Genomic DNA, 22163 nt, shown 5'->3' with positions numbered 1-22163 from the left:
TAAATGTGCACCCTTACTTGTACCTTCTGTATCATCTTCCCTGTGCCCAGTGCACCGTACAACATCTGCCTTCAAGTCAGCTTCCTCACCACCATCGCCCACTCATGCCTCCTGTGTGAACAGTATTCAGGTGGAGCCTCTCTGCAACAGCCCAACTGATACTCTGATATGCTATTCCTATGCTGCAATGACCTGGTCTCAGAAGCAGGTGCGACCCCAGCCTTGCTTTTTCTGGCCACCTCCTGAAAAACAGCAAGTGCTTCCCGCACTCTTGCCACACAACATACAATTGCTAAGAAGACCCTTGTATAAAAAAAATTCCCAAACAGATACACGAGCTAAGAAAGGAGTGACAAAGGAGAATATAAATAGCAAGTGGTGGCAAGATCTCTCTCTTCCTGTAGACCTGCAGCATGAGATATGCAAAATAAGGAAGAGGCTGAAATTGATTCATGTCCAATCAAGTCTCTGGCCCCAGAGTGCTTGTTTTCTCCTCCCAGCGTCTGCCCCCTGTCTCCCACCCGGAATGTGAGTAATGCCCCGGCGCCTCCCCTGGCCCCCACCGGCTCCTCCACGGAGGGCCTCCCTGCGCCCTCCCATCTCACTCGCGCCTCCCTCCAGTACCTCACCACACTATCTTCTTCCTAACTCATACCTCCACCTCTGATCTCATTGCACCCCCCTTAATCTCATCTCCCCTGCTGCCGCAATCCACTCTTATTTCGTACACCCCTCTAAACCCCAGTACCTGCCTCAACTCTTCTTTCTCCCGCCTACCTCCCCAGTACCTCCCTGCACTCTTCTTTCTCCCTCCTACCTCCCCAGTACCTCCCTTCACACTTCTTTTGCACCCCAGTACCTCCTTGCTCACTTATTTCGCACCCCCAGTGCCTCCCTGTACCTCCCTGCACACTTCTCACACCTCAAGTACCTCCCTGCACACTTTTTGCACCTCCAGTACCTCCCTGCACACTTTTCACACCCCCCAGTACCTCCCTGCACACTTCTTTCGCACTCCCAGTACCTCCCAGCACACTTCTTTTGCACCCCCAGTACCTCCCTGCACACTTCTTTCACACCCCAGTACCTCCCTGCACACCTTTCACACCTCCAGTACCTCCCTGCACACTTCTTTTGCACCCCAGTACCTCCCTACACACTTCTTTCGCACCCCCCTGCACACTTCTTTTGCACTCCCTGCACCCTTCTTTTGCACCCCAGTATCTCCCTGCACACTTCTTTCACAACTCCAGTACCTCCCTGCATACTTCTTTTGCACCCAGAGTACCTCACTGCACACTTCAAGTTCAAGTTCAAGAATTTGTATAGCGCACTACTCACCCAGAGGGTCTCAAGTCGCTTGAGGGAGGATGGGTACATTACTTATCGAAAAGCCAGGTTTTTAGCTGCTTTCTGAAGGAGAGGTGGTTCTGTGTAAGACGGAGGTGAGTGGGGAGAGAATTCCAAGTCTTGGCCGCTAGGATCTTGCCCCCATGGTGAATCTATGGATGCGCGGAATTGCGGCGAGGGCTTGATTGGATGATCGTAGTTGGCGGGTGGGTGTGTAGAAGGATAGTTGTGTGTTCAGGCATTCTGGTCCTAGGTCGTAGAGGGCTTTGTGTGCGTGGGTGAGGAGACGGAATGTGATTCTCTTGTTTACGGGAAGCCAGTGGAGGTCTTTCAGGTGACCGGAAATGTGAGCATGATGGGGGATGTCCAGTATGAGTCTGGCTGAGGCGTTTTGGATGCGTTGGAGTTTTTTCTGAAGTTTGGCTGTGGGTCCGGCGTAAAGAGTATTTCCATAATCTTGTCGACTAGTGACCAGTGCGTGGGTGACTGTCTTTCTTGTTTCGGTGGGGATCCAGCGGAATATTTTTTGGAGCATCCGTAGGATGTTGAAGCATGAAGATGAGACGGCGTTCACATGTCTGGTCATTGAGAGGGAGGAGCCTAGGATGAAGCCCAGGTTACGTGCGTGATCTGTAGGTATGGGTGCTGTACCCAGGGCCGGTGGCCACCATGAGTCGTCCCAGGCAGAGGGGGATGATCCTAAGATGAGGACTTCCGTTTTGTCCGAGTTTAGTTTTAAACGGCTGTTCTTCATCCAATCGGCTACTTCTTTCATTCCTTCATGTAGATTGGTTTTGGCGGTGTTTGGGTCTTTGGTGAGGGAGAGGATCAGCTGGGTGTCGTCTGCGTAGGAGATGATGTTGAGGTTGTGTTGTCGCGCGATGGATGCGAGGGGACTCATGTAAACGTTGAAGAGGGTGGGACTGAGCGATGATTCTTGTGGTACGCAGCAGATGACTTCAGTGGCCCCTGATTTGAATGGGGGGAGGCGGACTCTCTGGGTTCTTCCGGTGAGGAACAAGATGATCCAGTGCAGAGCTTTTCCTTGTATTCCGACGTTGCTGAGGCGTTGTATGAGGGTGCTATGACAGACTATGTCAAAGGCTGCGGAGAGTTCGAGTAAGATAAGGGCAACTGTTTCTCTGTTGTCCAGTAGTGTTCTGGTGTTGTCTGGAGCTGAGATGAGGGCAGTTTCGGTGCTGTGTTTGGCTCGGAAGCCGGATTGAGAGGGGTCGAGGGATTTGTTGGATTCGAGGAAGGCGGCGAGCTGACTATTGACGGCTTTCTCAATTACTTTTACTGGGAAAGGGAGGAGTGAGATGGGGCGGTAGTTCTTAAGTTCAGAGGGGTCTGCTGTGGGTTTCTTCAGGAGGGCGCTGAGTTCGGCATGTTTCCAGCTTTCCTGGAAGGTAGCGGAGTTGAAGGAGCAGTAGATGACATCGCGGAGATGGGGTGCGATGATGGAGTCTGCTTTGTTGAAAATGTGGTGGGGACATGGGTTGGTTGGGGAACCTGAGTGGATGGAGTTCATCAGGCGGATGGTGTCTTCAGTAGTGATTGGGTTCCAGACGTTAAGGTTGTGAGAGTGCTGTTTTGGTTCGGAGGTGGGTGGAGTGGTCTGTTCTTCGGTCTGGTTTTCAAAGCTGTTATGTATTTCAGCGATTGTGTTGTGGAAGAAAGAGGATAAAGAGTCGCAGAGGTCTTGGGAGGGGGTGATGTCGTTGGTGCCGGCGATGGGGTTGGTAAATTCTTTGACGATGTTGAATAGTTCCTTGCTGTTGTGGGCGTTGTTGTCGAGTCGATCCTTGAATGCTGATTTCTTGGAGGATTGGATCAATTGGTGGTGTTTGCGGGTGGCGTCCTTGAAGGTGGTCAAGTTGTCAGTGGTTGGGTTTTTTTCTCCAGGTTTTCTCGAGGGTACGACATAACTTCTTGGATTTCTTAAGGTCATCGTTGAACCAGGGGGCATTTTTGATACCATGTTTGATCTGGTGGTTTTTCAAGGGTGCTAATTCGTTAGCGCTGTGGGTGATCCATTGCGTGAGTTTGGTGGCAGCTTGGTTTGGGTCCAATGATATGGCAGGAGGGTTTTGGTTAAGCGATGTGAAGAGTTGGTCGGTGGTGATTTTGTTCCATTTTCTCCGAGGAATAGGTTGTGGGGGGTTGTGAGTCGTGGTCTTTTTGTAGCTGAAGTGGACGCAGCTGTGGTCCGTCCAATGGAGAGCTGCGGTGTGATCGAAGGAGATGTGTTTGCTGGAGGTGAAGATAGGGTCGAGCGTGTGTCCGGCTAGGTGGGTGGGGGTGTCAACAAGTTGTTTGAGTTCAAGATTGGCCAGGTTGTCCAAAAGGGTGGTGGTATTGCTGTCGTTTTTCTTTTCCAGGTGGAAGTTGAGGTCTCCCAGTAGAATATAGTTCTCGGATGTGAGAGCAAGTGGGCCTATGAAGTCAGTGATGTCTTCGATGAATTGTGTGCCGGTTCCTGGTGGTCGGTAGATGAGGGTGCCTCTAAGTGTGGTCCTGGGGTCGGTGTGGATCTGGAAGTGAAGGTGTTCGGCGGCCGCAAGGTTGTCGTCAGAGCTGGTCGTGATTAGGATGGTGGTCTTATGGACGGTGGCGATACCTCCTCCTGTTTGGATGGGGCGGTCTTTTCGGAGGATCTTGTAATTGTCCGGGATGGCTATGGCGATGTCGGGTGCTGATGAGGCGTTCATCCATGTTTCAGTAAGGAAGGCGACGTCCGGCGATGTAGTGTCGAGTAGATCCCAGAGTTCAGTGGCGTGTCTGTGGAGTGAGCGGGTGTTCAGCAGGATGCACTTCAGGTGGTTAGAGACGGAGCTGTGTTTGGAGGAAATGGATTTGGTGTGGGTCCTGAAGCAGGTGAACTTGCAGGTGTGGCAGGCGAATGGTCCATGGGTGTGTCCTGGGGTAGCTTCACAGCATTGTGGTGTGCGTCCGGGGTTGAGGGCAAAGAGGGTATCGGCGTCGTACGTTATGCGGGTGGAGAGGGTTTTGCGAGGACCAGGGGGTCTGGCGCTGGGCACGGTCCAGGCGCGGACGGGCGTAGACGGGCTTACCTTTGGCACACCTTCGGCGCGCATGGGGCGCGACCGCTGCGCGTGAACGCTGCGCGCGGCGGCATCTGTCATATCTGGATAGTGGAGGGGGAGGGGTGAGGGAGGATCAGCTGGGAGGCGGGAGCGTGGTGGAGGGGACGGGCTCCGATGCACAACAACAACAAAATGGCTGCAAAAACAAAACCGGAACAGGTTGAGGCACAGACAGGGTTACGCTGTGGGCAGGGGCACTGGCACAATCAGGCTACACACTCTGAAGGCAAAGCGGGCAAATACCACAATGATAAAAATAATTACAGAGGCAATGCGATTTCAATGAGTCACAGCAAAGCGAGCAGCATACGATTTCAATGAAGCTGAATAAAGCGAGTACTACAATGGCAGATGCAGCTAGAGAGGCAATGCGAGCAGCGTAGGCACCAGATCGAATTCTATGTAGCAGAGCAAGCCAGCCGTACAATGCAGCAGTACAACGATACCCAGGAGAGACCAGGGGTCGTGGGGAGCGTCCGCTTCTGATGGAATCAGGGCGGACACAGCGCTACATGAGACGGAGCGAGGCTTGGCACTCAGTGGGAGGGAGGAGCAGCTAGGAGGCGGGAGCGTGGTAGAGGGGACTGGCTCCGATGCACAACAACAACAAAATGGCTGCAAAAACGAAACCGGAACAGGTTGGGGCACAGACAGGGTTACGCTGTGGGCAGGGGCACTGGCACAATCAGGCTACACACTCTGAAGGCAAAGCGGGCAAATACCACAATGATAAAAATAATTACAGAGGTAATGCGATTTCAATGAGTCACAGCAAAGCGAGCAGCACACGATTTCAATGAAGCTGAATAAAGCGAGTACTACAATGGCAGATGCAGCTAGAGAGGCAATGCGAGCAGCGCAGGCACCAGATCGAATTCTATGTAGCAGAGCAAGCCAGCAGTACAATGCAGCAGTACAACGATACCCAGGAGAGACCAGGGGTCGTGGGGAGCGTCCGCTTCCGATGGAATCAGGGCGGACACAGCGCTACACGGGACGGAGCGAGGCTTGGCACTCAGTGGGAGGGAGGAGCAGCTAGGAGGCGGGAGCGTGGTAGAGGGGACTGGCTCCGATGCACAACAACAACAAAATGGCTGCAAAAACGAAACCGGAACAGGTTGGGGCACAGACAGGGTTACGCTGTGGGCAGGGGCACTGGCACAATCAGGCTACACACTCTGAAGGCAAAGCGGGCAAATACCACAATGATAAAAATAATTACAGAGGTAATGCGATTTCAATGAGTCACAGCAAAGCGAGCAGCACACGATTTCAATGAAGCTGAATAAAGCGAGTACTACAATGGCAGATGCAGCTAGAGAGGCAATGCGAGCAGCGCAGGCACCAGATCGAATTCTATGTAGCAGAGCAAGCCAGCAGTACAATGCAGCAGTACAACGATACCCAGGAGAGACCAGGGGTCGTGGGGAGCGTCCGCTTCCGATGGAATCAGGGCGGACACAGCGCTACACGGGACGGAGCGAGGCTTGGCACTCAGTGGGAGGGAGGAGCAGCTGGGAGGCAGGAGCGAGGTGGAGGGGACGGGCTCCGATGCACAACAACAACAAAAGGGCTGCAAAAACGAAACCGGAACAGGTTGGGGCACAGACAGGGTTACGCTGTGGGCAGGGGCACTGGCACAATCAGGCTACAAGCTGTGAAGGCAATACGGGCAAATACCACAATGATAAAAATAATTACAGAGGCAATGCGATTTCAATGAGTCACAGCAAAGCGAGCAGCACACGATTTCAATGAAGCTGAATAAAGCGAGTACTACAATGGCAGATGCAGCTAGAGAGGCAATGCGAGCAGCGCAGGCACCAGATCGAATTCTATGTAGCAGAGCAAGCCAGCAGTACAATGCAGCAGTACAACGATACCCAGGAGAGACCAGGGGTCGTGGGGAGCGTCCGCTTCCGATGGAATCAGGGCGGACTCAGGGTGGAATCAGAGCGGACTTCCTACTCAGTTCTCTCAGTACCTCCCTGCAAACTTCTTTTGCACCCCCTGCACCTTCCTGCACACTTCTTTCGCACCCCCAGTACCTGCACACTTTTTTTGCACCCCAGTAGCTCCCTGCACACTTCTTTTGCACCCCCGTACCTCCCTGCACACTTACTTCTCCCTCATATTTCCCCAGTATCTCCCTGCTCGCACCCTCTCACTCCTCCCTCCCCAGTACCTCCCTGCACACTTCCTACTCAGTTCTCCCTAATACCTCCCTGCACACTTCCTTCTACCTCCCCAGTACCTCCCTGCACACTTCCTACTCAGTTCTTCCCAGTACCTCACTGCACACTTCCTACTCAGTACTGCCAGTACCTCACTGCACACTTCCTACTCAGTTCTCCCCAGTACCTCCCTGCACACTTCCTTTTCACCCCCTCCCCAGTACCTCACTGCACACGTCCTACTCAGTTCTTCCCAGTACCTCACTGCACACTTCCTACTCAGTTCTCCCTGCACACTTCCTTCTCACCCCCCTCCCCAGTACCTCACTGCACACTTCCTACTCAGTTCTCCCCAGTACCTCACTGCACACTTCCTACTCAGTTCTCCCTGCACACTTCCTTCTCACCCCCTCCCCAGCACCTCACCGTACACTTCCTACTCAGTTCTCTCTAGTACCTCACTGCACACTTCCTACTCAGTTCTCCCCAGTACCTCACCGTACACTTCCTTCTCAGCCCCTCCCCGGTACCTCCCTGCACAATTCCTTCTCCCTCTTCCATCCCCAGTACCTCCCTGCACACTTCCTTCTCACCCCCATCCGCAGTACCCCACTGCACAGTTCCTTCTACCTCCCCAGTACCTCACCGTACACTTCCTACTCAGTTCTCCCTAGTACCTCATTGCACACTGACACTCCCCTCACCCCCTCATTGTCTCCCACACAGTCCACGCCCGTCCACGGCAGGAAGAGGCTGGGGTGGGCCACCCCTCTGTGACTTACTCCTCGGCTGCAAGGTACTGTTTCTGCGCCTATTTGTGGGCCTGTTTGCTGAACAATCCTTGAACTATTTTTAATAGCTGCTTCCAGTTTGCCGAAGGACCATTGATTTATTATAAAAAAGTAGCTGGGACACAAAGACTATGGGGAAAAGGAAAGCAATGGAAGGAGGGGGTTTAGCAGGAAATAAAAAAGGGAAAAAAGTAAAAAAGGCAAATCATGGGGGGAATAACTGTGTCAAAGACAGAATAGAGGTGTTAATTTCCGAATGTGAAGAGATCCTGGGGTCCAATAATGTAGCAACTAACATTGGTACAGACCTGCAAGAGAATGAACCAGTCGGTCATCCCCTGTGTACAATTCCATCAATGTTTTGGAAACAGGCTGGCCCAACACAAACCCAATTATCCACAGCTCTGGGGTTGAAGGCATGGGGAAATCTAGTCAGCCCTCACCTCCCATCCTAACACTGAATGAAAATAAGCCAGGGGCAATGAGTGATAACCAAGAAAAGGCAATTCTCTCTCCAATTCATTGTGCAAATAGATTTGCCGTACTGGAGCATATACCTGAGGGTCTGCCTACTTTGGAATTGAGTAATAGTAATTCTGCTAGTTTTGGTACCCTGGCAAATAGTTGTGCCTGTAGAGGTTTAAATGAGGATTTTCAACGGAAAGTGGAGCTGCTTCAAAATGAGGTGGAAGTCCTAAAGAAAATGGTGGCAGCTTCAAATTCTAGATTCGATCCTCCTATAGCCGAAAAAACCCAATCATTTCATTCTCTTCCCTTGAAATGGCCTTCCCCTTGGGGCACTATGGCAAATGGTGCATCACGGGAAAGACGGGAAGCTATGCCTTCTAAGTCATGCAATACAATCGAAGCTACCCTACCTCAAGTCCCAGATTTGAACTTGAGCTCCAAAAAAACCAAGGCAGATGCCCCAAAAATACCCAGAGCTCGACAAACCCCATCTTCCCCCACTTCTACGATGTATGAGGCGCAACTTCCTTTGACCACGTCTAGGGACCCCCTGGCAACAGTTTACATGGTGAAAGTCCCTAAACCCCTGAATAGACAGGGCTACGAAAGCAGCGAGTCTCTATGTAATAAGGCAATACACTGGCTATGCCATGTAAGGGGCTGCAGGTCTATAATTCGCGAGGATGTCCTCAGAGCCAGGAGGATCACTTCGCGAAACTCAGACCTAGACTGTATTGAGTTAAAGATAACAGATGCAGTTCTGGCAGATAACTTGCTGGCCCTGGAGTTCTGCACTACCGCTCCCGAACATTCAGCGATTTAGATTAGACACCTCCCACTCTGGTCATCATTGAGAGTGGTGGTCCAAGAGGAATCTGAGCACAGGGGAAGGGGGTCTGGGCTGAACAGAGTAGATTGACTAACATGCAGGGATAGTGAGAGCAGCACCCCAATCATAATCCAAGAAAGGTTAAGGGAGTTAGAAATCTTGACTACGCCACTGCTTACAGGAATTCTGTTAGGCCAAGGGACGGAAGTTGACGGAAGTTGGTAGTGACCAGGCAATTTTTACTGATGCAAATAGCATAGCAGGGGAAACCACGAGTATAAAGATAATAAGCTACAGCTCCCTGAGTGGAACAGATTTGTTGAGAAATACCAGGTATGACTTTTTCAGGAGACATGGAGCTTAATCCCCTTACATAAGTCTGACTACACCTCCTATTGCATCCCTGCAACACATTCAGGTAGAGGACGCCCATCCCATCCGGGGGGTTGCAAATTTGGATAAGCATTGCACTCAATTGGACCATCTTTATCCATCCTTGCCCATCGCGAGATATTCTGCATCTGACTGTAAAAAGTCTACACAATGGTCCAGTCCTAGAAGTATTCAATATTTATGCCCTTAATATGGAATATGGCCTAAGAGCAGAGAATGGCAGAACACGCTCTGATCCATAGGGTGCTAACACTTTTAATAGGATGAGCTCCCCATCCTGAATAGATTATATTCTTATTGATGTTCCGCTTTGGAAGGATCTAGAAGACATGGTAGTTGTACCATCAATAGACAGCGATCACAACCCACTTTGCCTTCAATTAAATAATAGATGGTTACCGTGTGGACCAAAGGTTTGCAACCGCCCATTGTTGACAACAAGAGAGGTAACCCCCACTAATTGTAAGCGTCGACTGAAATGGCGCAAAGTCTCCCAACAAGAAGACAAGCTGCGAAGTATTGGGAAGATGGTTGAAGCTAAGAATAGAGAGTTAATGTCATTCTATAGCGGAACGGGGAAGCAACCTAATTTTACTCTTTTTTTATCAAAACACAATTGATAAGCTAAGTTCTTTTTTTATTGTAGAAATGAAATCGGCCCTGAAGCATGATCGTCAAAGGTCCACAAACCCATGGTACTCCACCAGTTGTAGGGAAAAAAGGGTGGCATTGGCTCTTGCAATTAGGATGAAAGATCCACCAGCAATTAAAATAGCCAGGAAAGATTACTCCAAGGCGCTGGTGGAGGCAAAACGTAACTGGGAGGAGGACCATTGGCAGGAATTAAAGCAGGCCTTAGTAGAGAGGGACGCCACCCTATTCTGGGATCTCATTAATAGTAGGGATAGGAAAATATCTGATCCAATCCCTAATTATATAACGGGCCAGCAATGGCAAGAGCATTTCTCTAATTTATATTTAGAGGACAAATGCCTTGCATTTCCTATCACTGAGACTGCCCTAGATAAAATAGATGCCCCTGAGATAGTGGACAGTTTTGAGCTCCATGAGGTGGAGCTAGCCATAAGCAGCATTGCTCTGGGTAAGGCAGCTGGTCCCGATGGTCTTCCCGGGGATTTACTTTTATATGACCCCAAGCCATGGGCCAAATTATTCTTGCTAATCATGACCCAGCCAACTACAGACCGATCAGTTTGATTGATGTGATGCAAACGGTGGTTGGAAGGCTCCTCCTTATGAGGATTAGAACCTGGATAGAGGACGAGAAGATCTTGTCCCACTTCCAAGCAGGCTTCAGGCAGAAGGTGGGAATTATGGACCAGGTCTTTAGATTCTTCATGATCTACTGGAAGGCAGTCATCATCGGGAAAGGCAGCGTGTACGTTGCCTTCATAGATCTGAAGACTGCATTTGACCTGGTCCCACGGGATAAGCTCTGGAATGTTGTCCATCAACTGGGCATCCCCCCCAGATTCTCGATTTTCTGAAAAGGATGCATAATGGTACCTATGCAAGAGTAAGGTGGGGTTCCCAAGGGGAGTTGACAGAGAGGATTGCGGTAAGTAGGTGGGTCCGCAAGGGTTGCGTGCTGGCCCCCACTCTGTTTTCACTTTACATCAACGGGGTGGTGGACTACCTTAATGGGGAGCCGACAGACGCTCCTACCCTGGCGGGGGAGAAAACACCTACCCTCCTATTTGCCGATGAAACTCTCTTGATCTCCAAGTCACCTGGTGGCCTCCAGAAGCTACTAAATAGATTTAGCACATTCTGTAATGAGCAAGGGCTGATAGTCAATACTAGTAAAACCAACCCTTCCAAACGCTTCAGAAATAAAATCACTCTGAACGGTGCCCCCCTGGATGTGGTGGATTCTGTTGACTACCTGGGAATCAGGGTTTCGAAAACAATGAAATGGTCTTTCCATCTTGCCAAGATGCTTTTAAACCATAAGCGGGTTTCCGGGGTGATTGTGAGAGAACATCATCGGTCTGTTAGTAGACCAATTGCCCCGGGCTCGCTATTTATGATGGTAAAGCATTACCTTCTGCCCTATATGGGCCAGAAATCTGGGGGATGGAAAACACCAGCGATTTGGCTAAGTCTGAGAATACATTTTTAAGAGATCTTACCTCGCTTCCCATCTCTACTCCCCTAAAGCCCTTATTTTATGATTTGGAGAGACGAACTATCCAAGATATTGCGCGCCTATGTCCCTTGCTTTTTTGGGCACGCTTAGAAGAACTACTGAGCTGTCCAATTATGCTGCCGCCCTTGATGAGTTGATATCCATTGATGTAGGGAATAGAGTATATTGGATAGTGGGTATTAGACAACTCTTGGTCGAAATTGGTCTTGGAGAGACATGGGCATGTCAGACCCCACCCCCCAAGCAGGCACTAAAGCGTGCCTACTGGGATTGGGTACAGATGCGTGATCTTTCCAATCCAAAAACTGGGAAACTTACTGAAGGGTTCTTTGAACATAAAAATAACCCTAGATTGGAACCCTACCTTGACTTCATACAGGTTCCCAGGGACAGGGAGATATGAAGATGTGATTAGGGACCCTCCCACTTAATGATGTGATAGCATCATGGAAGGGGTCTAATTTAGTGCCCGCATCTTGCCCATGCTGTGCACACCATACCAAGTCAATTGCCCAATTTTTTCTGGCATGCCCGGCTTATGAGAGGGCCAGAGCTAAGTGGCTTAAACCAGTATGTAAAATGTTGGGCCTCACAGATTATCATGCTGCATTACACATCCTGAAAACTGACACTTCCTCCTTGACGTTAATATGGGGAGTGTCAAAATCTCTGGGCTGCGCCTGGCTGGTGCGAATAAAGTACCAGGCAAGAACGCAGCAGGTCCCAACATATGATGGACTAGTGGGTGAAAGACCTGTAAACTGAAAATTCAATGTCGTACATGATAACTGATCTATAGCTGCTATCCCGCTCCTATTGCTTATTTGCGCAGCGCTTTTTTATTATCGAGTGTACATAATCCCTATTTTTAATCTGTACATATTGTAGTTTTTTAATGGCTGAGAAACGATTGTACATATGTTTGTTTTTAATGATAATGTTATTTTGGATATATAATGGATGTCTTTTCGTCATGCTTTTATGATACATTTTTTTATCGAATAAAGCTTATCTATACTATACTACTAAACTTAATTGTGAGTGCCAGCTAGCTCAGAGGTCACTAGAAATGTTCTCGAATTCTCAAGAAGGGATTAGTTTCTGACAACCACATGAACATGACATCTTTGTTTCCCAAGAATAAGATAATATCTCTCAGAGTCATGGAAACAATAGATAACTATTTTGCTCAGTCAATCGTGCATGCTTCATTTCTACAGAGTTGCAGAGAAAATGGAGAGACAGACGTTTTCAGTCTTCTTTCTCAAACAAGAGATATGAACTGCTACAATTGTTAGACAGAATGCAAAGTATAATGGTTACAGCGAGGATTGTATTATGAAATAATACTGTAATAGCATGGTATGGTTTCTAAGCCATAAAATACATACATAAATAACATAGACTAAAATACTCAACTGGTGCTTCTAAAATACGCCTACCCCAATGTACCTAACCTAGGTCTAGTACGAGGGAAGAAGTAAGAGTTTATTTAGCATAGGTTTTAGTTCTTTGCCAAGAATCTACCAAAGATTTCGCCTGGTTCTAATCAGCTCCATACCTTAGAATGAAGGAGGTTGGTATCTCTTTCTCGGGACTCAATTTCCCAACGCTCGGCAAGGGGAGTCAGAAACACTGGAGCTGGATTTCTCAGCAGAGGTGGGCAGCTTCCTGATCAGTGCGTCAAATGAGAGTCGGCCTCCTTCAGCACTTGCTGTAGCGAGCTGCGTCGGGCAAGTAGGCTGCCGATCTGCTCCGAACCACCGTGCTTTGCCATAGCAAGTGAAGCTATATTTATACCTTGAAGGTGTTTAGGAATGCCATGTTTGACGTAAAGTCGGGCATATAAACATCATGAATGAACCCCTAAAGAATAGATGTTCATTGTAAAAAAAAAAGGAGTTCTTGGAGACACCAATATTCAAGCAAGGGGAAGTCCCTGGCAGCTTAAGCTGGTTTTCCAAGAAATCATTGTGTCATTTGGTGAACGGATGGAAGTAGCCATGCCTGTATTTGGGTTGCATGGGCTATGCCTAAATAAGGGCTTGATTTCTATGCCTATATAAGGGCAATGTAAATTGTACCTATGTAAGGGCATGAAACGAGAACATTTAAAAGGAACCTAAAACACCACACAACTAGGCCTGGGTGGCAAATTCCGTTCCGCTGGCGGAGTTTGCGGAATTTGGGTAATTTTGCGTTCCGCGGAGAATGCGAAATTGCCCAATATTTTGCGTTGCGCAACTTCACAAATTTTTTTGCTTGTTCGCGTTCTCAAAATGCGTTTTCGTGAGATATTTCCACACGAGCACGCAAACAGTGATTGCGAACAGAAAAAAACATTGCGAACAAGCAATTCCGTGTGTTTGCGGAATTTCTACGTTTTCACTGAGATTTTTTACCGTTTTGCGGAGATTTGCATAGCGCAATTACGCAAATTCCACCCACCCCTACACACAACACCCAATCCTAAGTTCTAAACATGTATAAAAACTGTCTATACAACAAGTGTTTAAAGACGCACCGAGAAACATAACAATGCATTGGTACCGGTTGTACATGAAAAGATCATTTGTGCTGTACGCATTTAGAACAATGTTTCATTCAAAGCACAAAGTTTGACATTTTGAAAATGCTATCCGAATGAGAATCACGAAAATACATTTATGAAATGGCTCGTTAATACAGAACAAAAAGCCGCAACCATTTCATGTCAGTTTTCATAAAACCATTTGTATGTGGACAAGGTCAAATATTATCTCTGGAATTTTTTTCAAAGAATTCTTGTTCTCTATGAATAGTTCTACTTTAAGCAGATTACTTTGTGCCAAATAATGAAAAAATACAAATTTGGAAAAAATATTAATCATAGGAAAAAGAGTCTCAAAATTAGGACTTTGTTTTGAAAAAATGAAGGTCGAAATTACAGACTCTAAGAACACTCTGTGCCAAATCAAAAGTCAGTGTTATTGTTTGGAGAAAGCATCAAATTTTCTAAGTCTGTAAAAAATGTGTCTACCATTGTAGGTGAAAGTTGGATTACCTCGTTAAGAAGATAAACCGCACATAGATGTGAAGCCTCGCTGTCAGCATTGGTCGCATTAGCAATGTTCAAAGTGGATGATACCTGTGTGCCTGTTTCCTCTCGTACCTCACCGTCAGCATTTTGCGTTGTGAGATCTCAATGAATGTCATCCTCAGAATTGGTAGCCACCTGGGACAACACAGGTCATGGGCCGTTACTGGTTCAAGCAAAGTATCAACATCCGTTGGCATGACTGATGGGAGTGTTTGATAGATGTCTAGCACACATTCTTCTCCGCATTGCAGGCAGCGTAGAACAGGTAAGATGCAATCTTGCCAAATTGGTCTGAATGACAGAAACCATGTGGTATTTAATTCTCTTAAACAAGTTAATCCCAAAATTTGGGTGATGCGCTTTCGACACTTCATCTCCAGTAGAGTTGTCTACATGGTGAACTGGGTGTCGCTTGTGGATTGGTTTTCCATAGCAAAGCAGTAGGAGCAAAAATAGTATCCCCGCAGCAAGTCCCAAAATAATAGGCAGTCCGCCAAACACAGAGTGCACGAAGTTTAGAAATATTCCTAGGACTGCTTCAAAAGGTATTAACAGTCCTGAAAAAACTGACTTGAATACATGTACAATACCACTCTGTTACATTCTTATATGTTATGTTCCTTTAAGCTTTTGGAATGTCAACATGTCCATGATCTATGCCAGAATGCTCTGTGAGCACTTTTTGAAGGTTGCTACGTGCTGTGAACATCTAAGGATATTTTCCTCCAATTAAACCTCCACAACTGAACTACTTCTGCCTGTGTTTCCTACTTTTAAAAGTGGCGACGAGGGAGGAAACAACCCATTATCCTGTGACCCTGCGATGTTCTTACAAGATTTGTATTTTTCGTTTTAAAAAAAAAAAAAAGTAAACTAAACCTTCAACTACAACTGACTAAAGAACAGATTCATTTTTTTTTCTCACGTTAACAAAGACTGCTTCAGCTACGTTTCATCTGGATTCATGAATTCATATTTCGTGTGAGTAACCCGTTTTCGTTGTATTTTTGGTTACATTGCAGAGCGCTTTGAACATTATTAAAGACAAACGTGACACGCTTTTTAACACGAGCGTTGAGTAAGCGTTAACGTTCAGTAAGCGTTTTGATTAGCGGCAAAAAAAGCATTTAACATAGCGTTTCAGACGACGCCTACTGCATTTTTTTTTGGGATGTTGGAATACCGTTGGTGCTCGTGAGTGTGCTGCAGTCGACGCTGGATTGATGCATCTTTCAAGTTGTCTTCCTCGCGTTGCTGAGCGCGCTGAGACCGGCATTCCAGCGGATGCATCTTTCGAGTTGTTTTCCTCGCATTGCTGAGCGCGCTGAGACCGGCATTCCAGCGGCGACATCTTGAGCTTCACCAGTCACGCACGACGTCTTCCAATGCATTGTGGGTCACGCTGTGCATTCTGGGACATGCTTCCTTAGCAACCATGCCGCATTTAATGTAAATTAACTATTTCTTCGTCCTCAACCCGTTTTAAACTCGATTTAACTCTTAATTCATCTTCGTTTATAAAAAAAAAAAATGAAAGAAGAAAGCCAACTACATTCTAGACAACGGTGACTACTTTTATTTTGTTAATTTATTTATTTTTTCTCTTCAACTGTTATATTATTATTATTATTGATTTGTTAATATGGAAAGTAATACAATTTTGGCTCCACCAAAATTCTTACAGGATCCAGGTGTCCCTCCTATGAATTGGGAGGATTGGCGTGAGTCTTTTGAGACATATTTAGAAGCTATTGGTGGAGAAGTATTTGTAGCTTCACGCAAATTAGCGCTTCTCAAACATAGTCTTGGTGTAGAAGGTAGAAAAGTGTTAAAAACATTACCTATACAATCCAATAGTGTTCCTAAAGCATGTGTAGTTAGAGAGGATGATCACAGTGATGAAGAAATTGTATTTGATTGTTCAAAGATTGAGACATTTTCTTCTGATGAATATCTTGATTCCTTAAACGCTTTAGAAGAAAATATTGGCAAAAAAACAAGCATTGTTGTAGAAAGACATAAATTCTTTTCAAGAGCACAGTTACCAGGTGAATCTGTAGAACAGTATATTAATATTTTGAGAAGATTAGCAGTTACTTGCAAGTTTAAAGATTTACATGAAGAGATTATAAGAGACCAATTCATTAATAGAACCAGTAATATAAAAATTCAAGAGAAATTATTGGATTTAAAAGATCCATCTCTTCATAAAACCATTTCAATTGCCAGAAGAGTTGAAAATAATTCCCATTATGTTAAGGAATTGGGTGCACATAGTAAAGACCCTAAGTTTTCTGATAGCAAAGAATCCAGTGGTGTATGCACCATAGTTAATAACAAACCAAAATCTTTTGATAATAGATATAACACTAAACGTGATGTTAGAACTAAACCTCGAACATTTTCCGCTGGTAATAAAAACACCACGTTGTATAACAAACCATCTTCTAACAAGACACAAAATTTTAACAAACAGTTTTGTTTCAGATGTGGTAATGCAAGACATACTTCTGAAAATTCTTGGTGTCCGGCATCAAATGTAACGTGTTTTAAGTGTAACAAGACTGGCCATTTTGCCAAAATGTGTAGATCTGACAATCCTAATGCATGGAAAAACTCTGTCAATTTTGTTGCTCAACCTATTTGTTCTGATAGTGACAGTGACATTGAAGTGATGGCAATTTGGAATGAGGTTAATCATATTTCGGATGAAATTCAACCTCCAAAGTGTGAGGTTACGATTAATTGTCATAAATTATTTCTTTGGGCAGATTCTTGTTCCTTATACACTATCATCGACAAAAACATGTGGGAAACTTGTGGTAAACCCGATCTTTCATGTTCTCCAAAAACTCCTGTAGGTTATTTGGGCATCAAATTACCTGTGATTGGATGTTTTACATCCGAAATCATTTTCAAAGACAGGGACACTTCTGGAATTGTGTATGTTGTAGAAAAAGGCAGGGCTTTATTGGGATGGAAAGAACTTTGGAATTTGGGAATGACTCTTGATCCCAATCATCCTGATCAGGTTTTATTATCTCCTAATTGGCACAAAAAACATTCTGATGAAGTAATGGTAACTCAAGAAGATGCAAGTTTAGAATGGCATAAAAAATTTCCAGATTTGTTTAGTTCAAAGTTGGGGTGTCTTAAAAAATTTGAGCATCGCATTATCCTTAAATCTGACTCTATACCGGTTGTCCATAAGGTGGGCAATGTTCCTTGCGTGTTGAGATCACAACTTAAAGTTGAACTTGGTCGCTTATGTCAACAAAACATTATAGAACCTATCGAAGCATCTGATTGGCTTAGTCAGTAGTTTTGGTGCGAAAACCCAATGGCAAATTGCGCATGTGTGTCGATTTAAGAGACCTAAACAAGAACATTTGGGTAGATCGCTACCCCTTACCCAAAATTAATGAGATGGTGGCATCAGTTAGGGATGCTAAGTATTTTTCGGTGATTGACTTATCAAACGCCTACCATCAGATAAAATTACACCCAGAATCTCGCCATTTAACTTCTTTTGTCACTCCTGAGGGGGCCTTTCAGTTTTTAAGGATGCCTTTTGGGTTATCCTCTGCATCAGCTGTTTTCCAAAGGGTTATGAGTAAAGTTCTTGAAGGTATACCTAACATGTTAGTTTTTCAAGATGATGTACTTGTGTGGGGAGACAGTAAAACTGTCCATGATGAAACTCTAAATATTGTGTTACACAAACTTCAATGTGCCGGTTTGACTGTTGCTGCTGAAAAGTGCAAGTTTGCGACCAATGAAATTGAATACTTGGGGCACACGTTGTCAGTGGAGGGGGTTAGACCTACAAAGAATTTATTAGATGCTGTAAAGAATGCTCCATCTCCATCTGATAAAGACCAACTCCGTTCCTTTTTAGGACTTGCGGATTACTATTCTAAATTTGTGCCAAATTTTGCTTCCAAAGTTTTCTGTTTAAGACTCTTAATGAAGAAAGGTGCCAAGTTCGTGTGGAGTGCGGAATGTCAGTCTGTTTTTGAGGAAGTAAAAAGAAACATAATAGATGCCGTCGCACTTAAACCTTTTGATCCCAACAAAAAGTCAATTATTGTTGTTGATGCAAGCGCATATGGATTAGGAGCTGTGTTAATGCAAGGTAAAGATAAATTGGAATGGGTTGTTGCTTTTGCTTCCCGTACTTTGAAGGGTGCTGAACCTTCATACTCTGTCATTGAGAAAGAAGCTTTGGCTTGTTTTTGGGGAGTAAATTATTTCAGGAATTATGTTTGGGGCACTAATTTTGAACTGAGGACTGACCACAAACCCCTTGTGGATATATTCTCAACTAAAGGTGCTGGTAGGGCGACTTCTAGAATTGCGAAATGGATTTACAAATTACAAGAGTATGATTTCTCAATGAAATATGTACCGGGCATTAAAAATGTTAATGCTGATTGTTTATCTCGTCTTCCTATTTGTGGTGAAGATTCTGTCTTGGATCAAGATGAGGATTGGTCTATAGCTTCCGTAGAAGAAATTTGCAATGGTGCCATTGATGAAACGGAATGGAAAAAAGCTGTTCAGGATGATCTTGTTTTAAAGGAAGTTATAGTGCGATTATCTTCACCATGCAATACTTTCTCATGGAGTAATTGTGAATTGTCTGAATATAAAACTGTGTGGCCTGATCTATCTTATGATATGGATGCGGGTATTGTTAGGAGAGCAGACAAACTTGTTGTACCATCTAGTTTACGTGACAGGTTATTAGACCTTGTCCACGTGGGACACTCAGGTATGTCTGGCATGAAAAGAAGATGTAGGTGTGATTTCTGGTGGCCAGGTATGGATAAGGATGTGGAAAGGCGGGTTAGAAATTGTACGGCATGCACCTGCAGTGATAAATCTCACATTTACCAAGAATCCAACATCAGTCCTGTTCCCAGATAGACCGTGGCAAAGATTAGCTATGGACATTTGTGGTCCGTTCAGCATTGGCAATATTGCTGGAAAATTTGCCATTGTTTTAATGGATTATTACAGCAAATGGCCTGAAGTAGCATTTGTGAGGGAGATTAAGGCGTCTAACATAATCAATTTTTGTGATGAGTTGTTCCATAGAGAGGGTTTTCCTGAAACCATCACTACTGACAATGGCCCACAATTTATTGCTAGTGAGTTTCAAGACTATTTACGCTTATGTGGTGTGAAACACATTACTACTGCTGTTTACTGTCCTAGAGAAAACGGTATGGTTGAGAGGTTCAACCGTGTATTAAAAGAATGCATACAGTTGGCTATGATTGATGGTGCTGATTGTAAGGTTGCTGTCAAAGACATGATTTGGAGTTATCGTAATACCCCACATTCTGCAACCTTGGTGTCACCTTTTCACCTTCTCAAGGGACGTTCTGCTAACAATAAAGTAACTCCCGCATGGATGCTCAAAACTGTTTCTGGTCAGGTTCAAAAAGAAAGTTTGAGTGATAGAATGAATGCTTATCAACAGAAGTATGTGATGAGACACAACAGTAAACTTAAGAAATCAGGGAAACCTTTCCTGGTTGGTGATATGGTCAGGACTTCTCGTTTTGGTTTGTCTAAAGATGGTTCTTCCAGGTGGTCCCATCCGAAGAAGGTGTTGGAAGTGATGGTAATTTTGTGCTTTTGGATGACGGTCGGAAATGGAATTTTTGTAACATTGTTTTGTGCAATGAACTAGAACGGAATTTGTGGTTGAACAAGAACAACCATTCTTCTGTTCCCGTACCAAAATCTAATGCTACTATGCCACCTAATCCTTCCACTATTCCTGCAGTTCCTCCGTGTAATGTCCAACAAATGTCTTCCAATTTGGTTAAGGTGGATGTTCCGAGTTCAAGAAGGTTATCAGGAAGAATTATTGTTAAACCCAGCAAGTTCAATGATTATATGTTATATTCTTAATTGTTTTTTTTATTTTTGGAAGGGGAGATGTGTTACATTCTTATATGTTATGTTCCTTTAAGCTTTTGGAATGTCAACATGTCCATGATCTATGCCAGAATGCTCTGTGAGCACTTTTTGAAGGTTGCTACGTGCTGTGAACATCTAAGGATATTTTCCTCCAATTAAACCTCCACAACTGAACTACTTCTGCCTGTGTTTCCTACTTTTAAAACACTCGTATCAGACATGTTTAAGATATGACCTAACATTTCTGAGAAATGTATAGAGCAATTTGTAGTTAAGAGGGATTGTATCTCTGCAGAAGTCATTGCGACTTGGAGATCATAGGTCTCTTTGGCCGAGGTCAGTGGCACAGTTTTCTGTAAAAGAATGGCTTTCATTCTTCTTAAAGTATCAATTCGTATAGAAGAGATGTTCAGTGAAGGCCATAACGGCGACTCCCGGTCTGTCTTGGTTTTAGTAAACAATACTTGCATACAGCAAGTGACCCTGGCCGACACAGTTACTAGATAAGGTAAACTTGGCAACATGCCACAGCAGCTGTGATTGTTCAACATAATGTAACTTTCATTTGAAAGTTGTCCACAAACTGGCTCAATCACCTCAGCTGGTGAACCTTGCAGGTGGCAGGATAAGTTGTTAGAGGAACCATCGCGGGCCTGTGTAAATTAATACCCTGACAAAAGAGAGCACAGCTTAGTGCGTTTTCCAAATTTTTACCACTAAGAAATACTTCCTTTCCCTCTCTCCAAAATGTGTGTGTGTATGGTAATTCCCAGGATGTCTTGATGTATTCTTTACCCAACCTTTCATATGTGCCTGCTGGTATGTGTTTTAGGCAATACTGAAAATGGAAAATTGTACCAGGCAGAGTGATTGTTCCATGTATAATCCATTCTGTGGCTGGCTTTTCAGCGACAGTTAATGGCAATCTTTCCAGTTTTTCAATGCTCTGCACTGTATAGTCTGCTCCACTCTGTGCCAGTTTGATCTGTTTATCAGTGAGATTGAATTCTGAAAACAGTGACGTAGTATTGATTAAATGCCACGGCAAATAGCCTGAAGGTAGGTTTTGTAACGTCCAGCCCAATAGCATGATAGAACGTAATTGCGACTGACCATGTTGCAACATGACATAGTCCTGTTCAATGATGTCTATGGCAGAAGATACTATGCTGTCCAAAGAATTTTTTCTGGACGACAGAGTCGTTAACCCATTGTCAACTACAGAGAGGGCTTTCTCTAAATTAATACAATCAATTTCTTGTATTCGGTCTGCAGTCTCTGCTTGCGTAATCTTCCATGCTTCATTATAAAATGCATAGATACCAGAATATATAAAACGTTTATGACGCAGTCCTAGCAAGAATTCCCTAAGATCAGCACCATCTATAAGTAAAGATAAGTGTTGTTTAACATCCCTAAGTGTAGATCTTTGTAGGCATTCAAGGCATAGTTTCCCTACACTCTATGTTGCTACTATTCCTGGATGCTGTCTCTGAACATATCTTGGGTCTGGCCTAGTGAGTGTCAACCCCTGTGTTTTATTCAGGAATCTATCTTGACAGGTGTTTGTGTCTGTGGGCCAGATTAACCATTTTTTCCAATCTGGATCTGTTCTGTTGTGATACAAAAGAGTATGTATGCCGACCTTCCCCTCTGAACTGTATTAACTATCCGGTGTAGGTGTAGGTATGGATGGATTGTTTAAGTCTTTTATCTTAGCTAAGCCAAGGCAAGAAGTCTGTTGGACAGTGTCATTCAAAAACATAATTTGCTCAGAGATGATATAGGCTCTTAAACAAAGCTTTCCCCCCTGCACTTGCCAATCTTTTGTGCCCCAGACAGTTTTTGTTTCAATGTTGTCTTTCCAA

The 22163-nt window shown here is 45.0% G+C and overlaps 1 protein-coding gene across 1 annotated transcript in view; it reads right to left on the bottom strand.

Annotated features, from left to right (window-relative positions):
- The window catches only part of LOC147660674 (serine protease 27-like), a 220538-nt gene that overhangs the window by 110549 nt on the left and 87826 nt on the right, over window positions 1-22163 (bottom strand). The window lies entirely within an intron of this gene.

The sequence above is a fragment of the Lissotriton vulgaris genome, unplaced genomic scaffold (genome assembly GCF_964263255.1).
Source record: "Lissotriton vulgaris unplaced genomic scaffold, aLisVul1.2 SCAFFOLD_3122, whole genome shotgun sequence".
NCBI classification, from domain to species: domain Eukaryota; kingdom Metazoa; phylum Chordata; class Amphibia; order Caudata; family Salamandridae; genus Lissotriton; species Lissotriton vulgaris.
The sequence above is the reverse complement of the archived record's forward strand: the minus strand, read 5'-3'. Positions and strand labels throughout refer to the sequence as shown.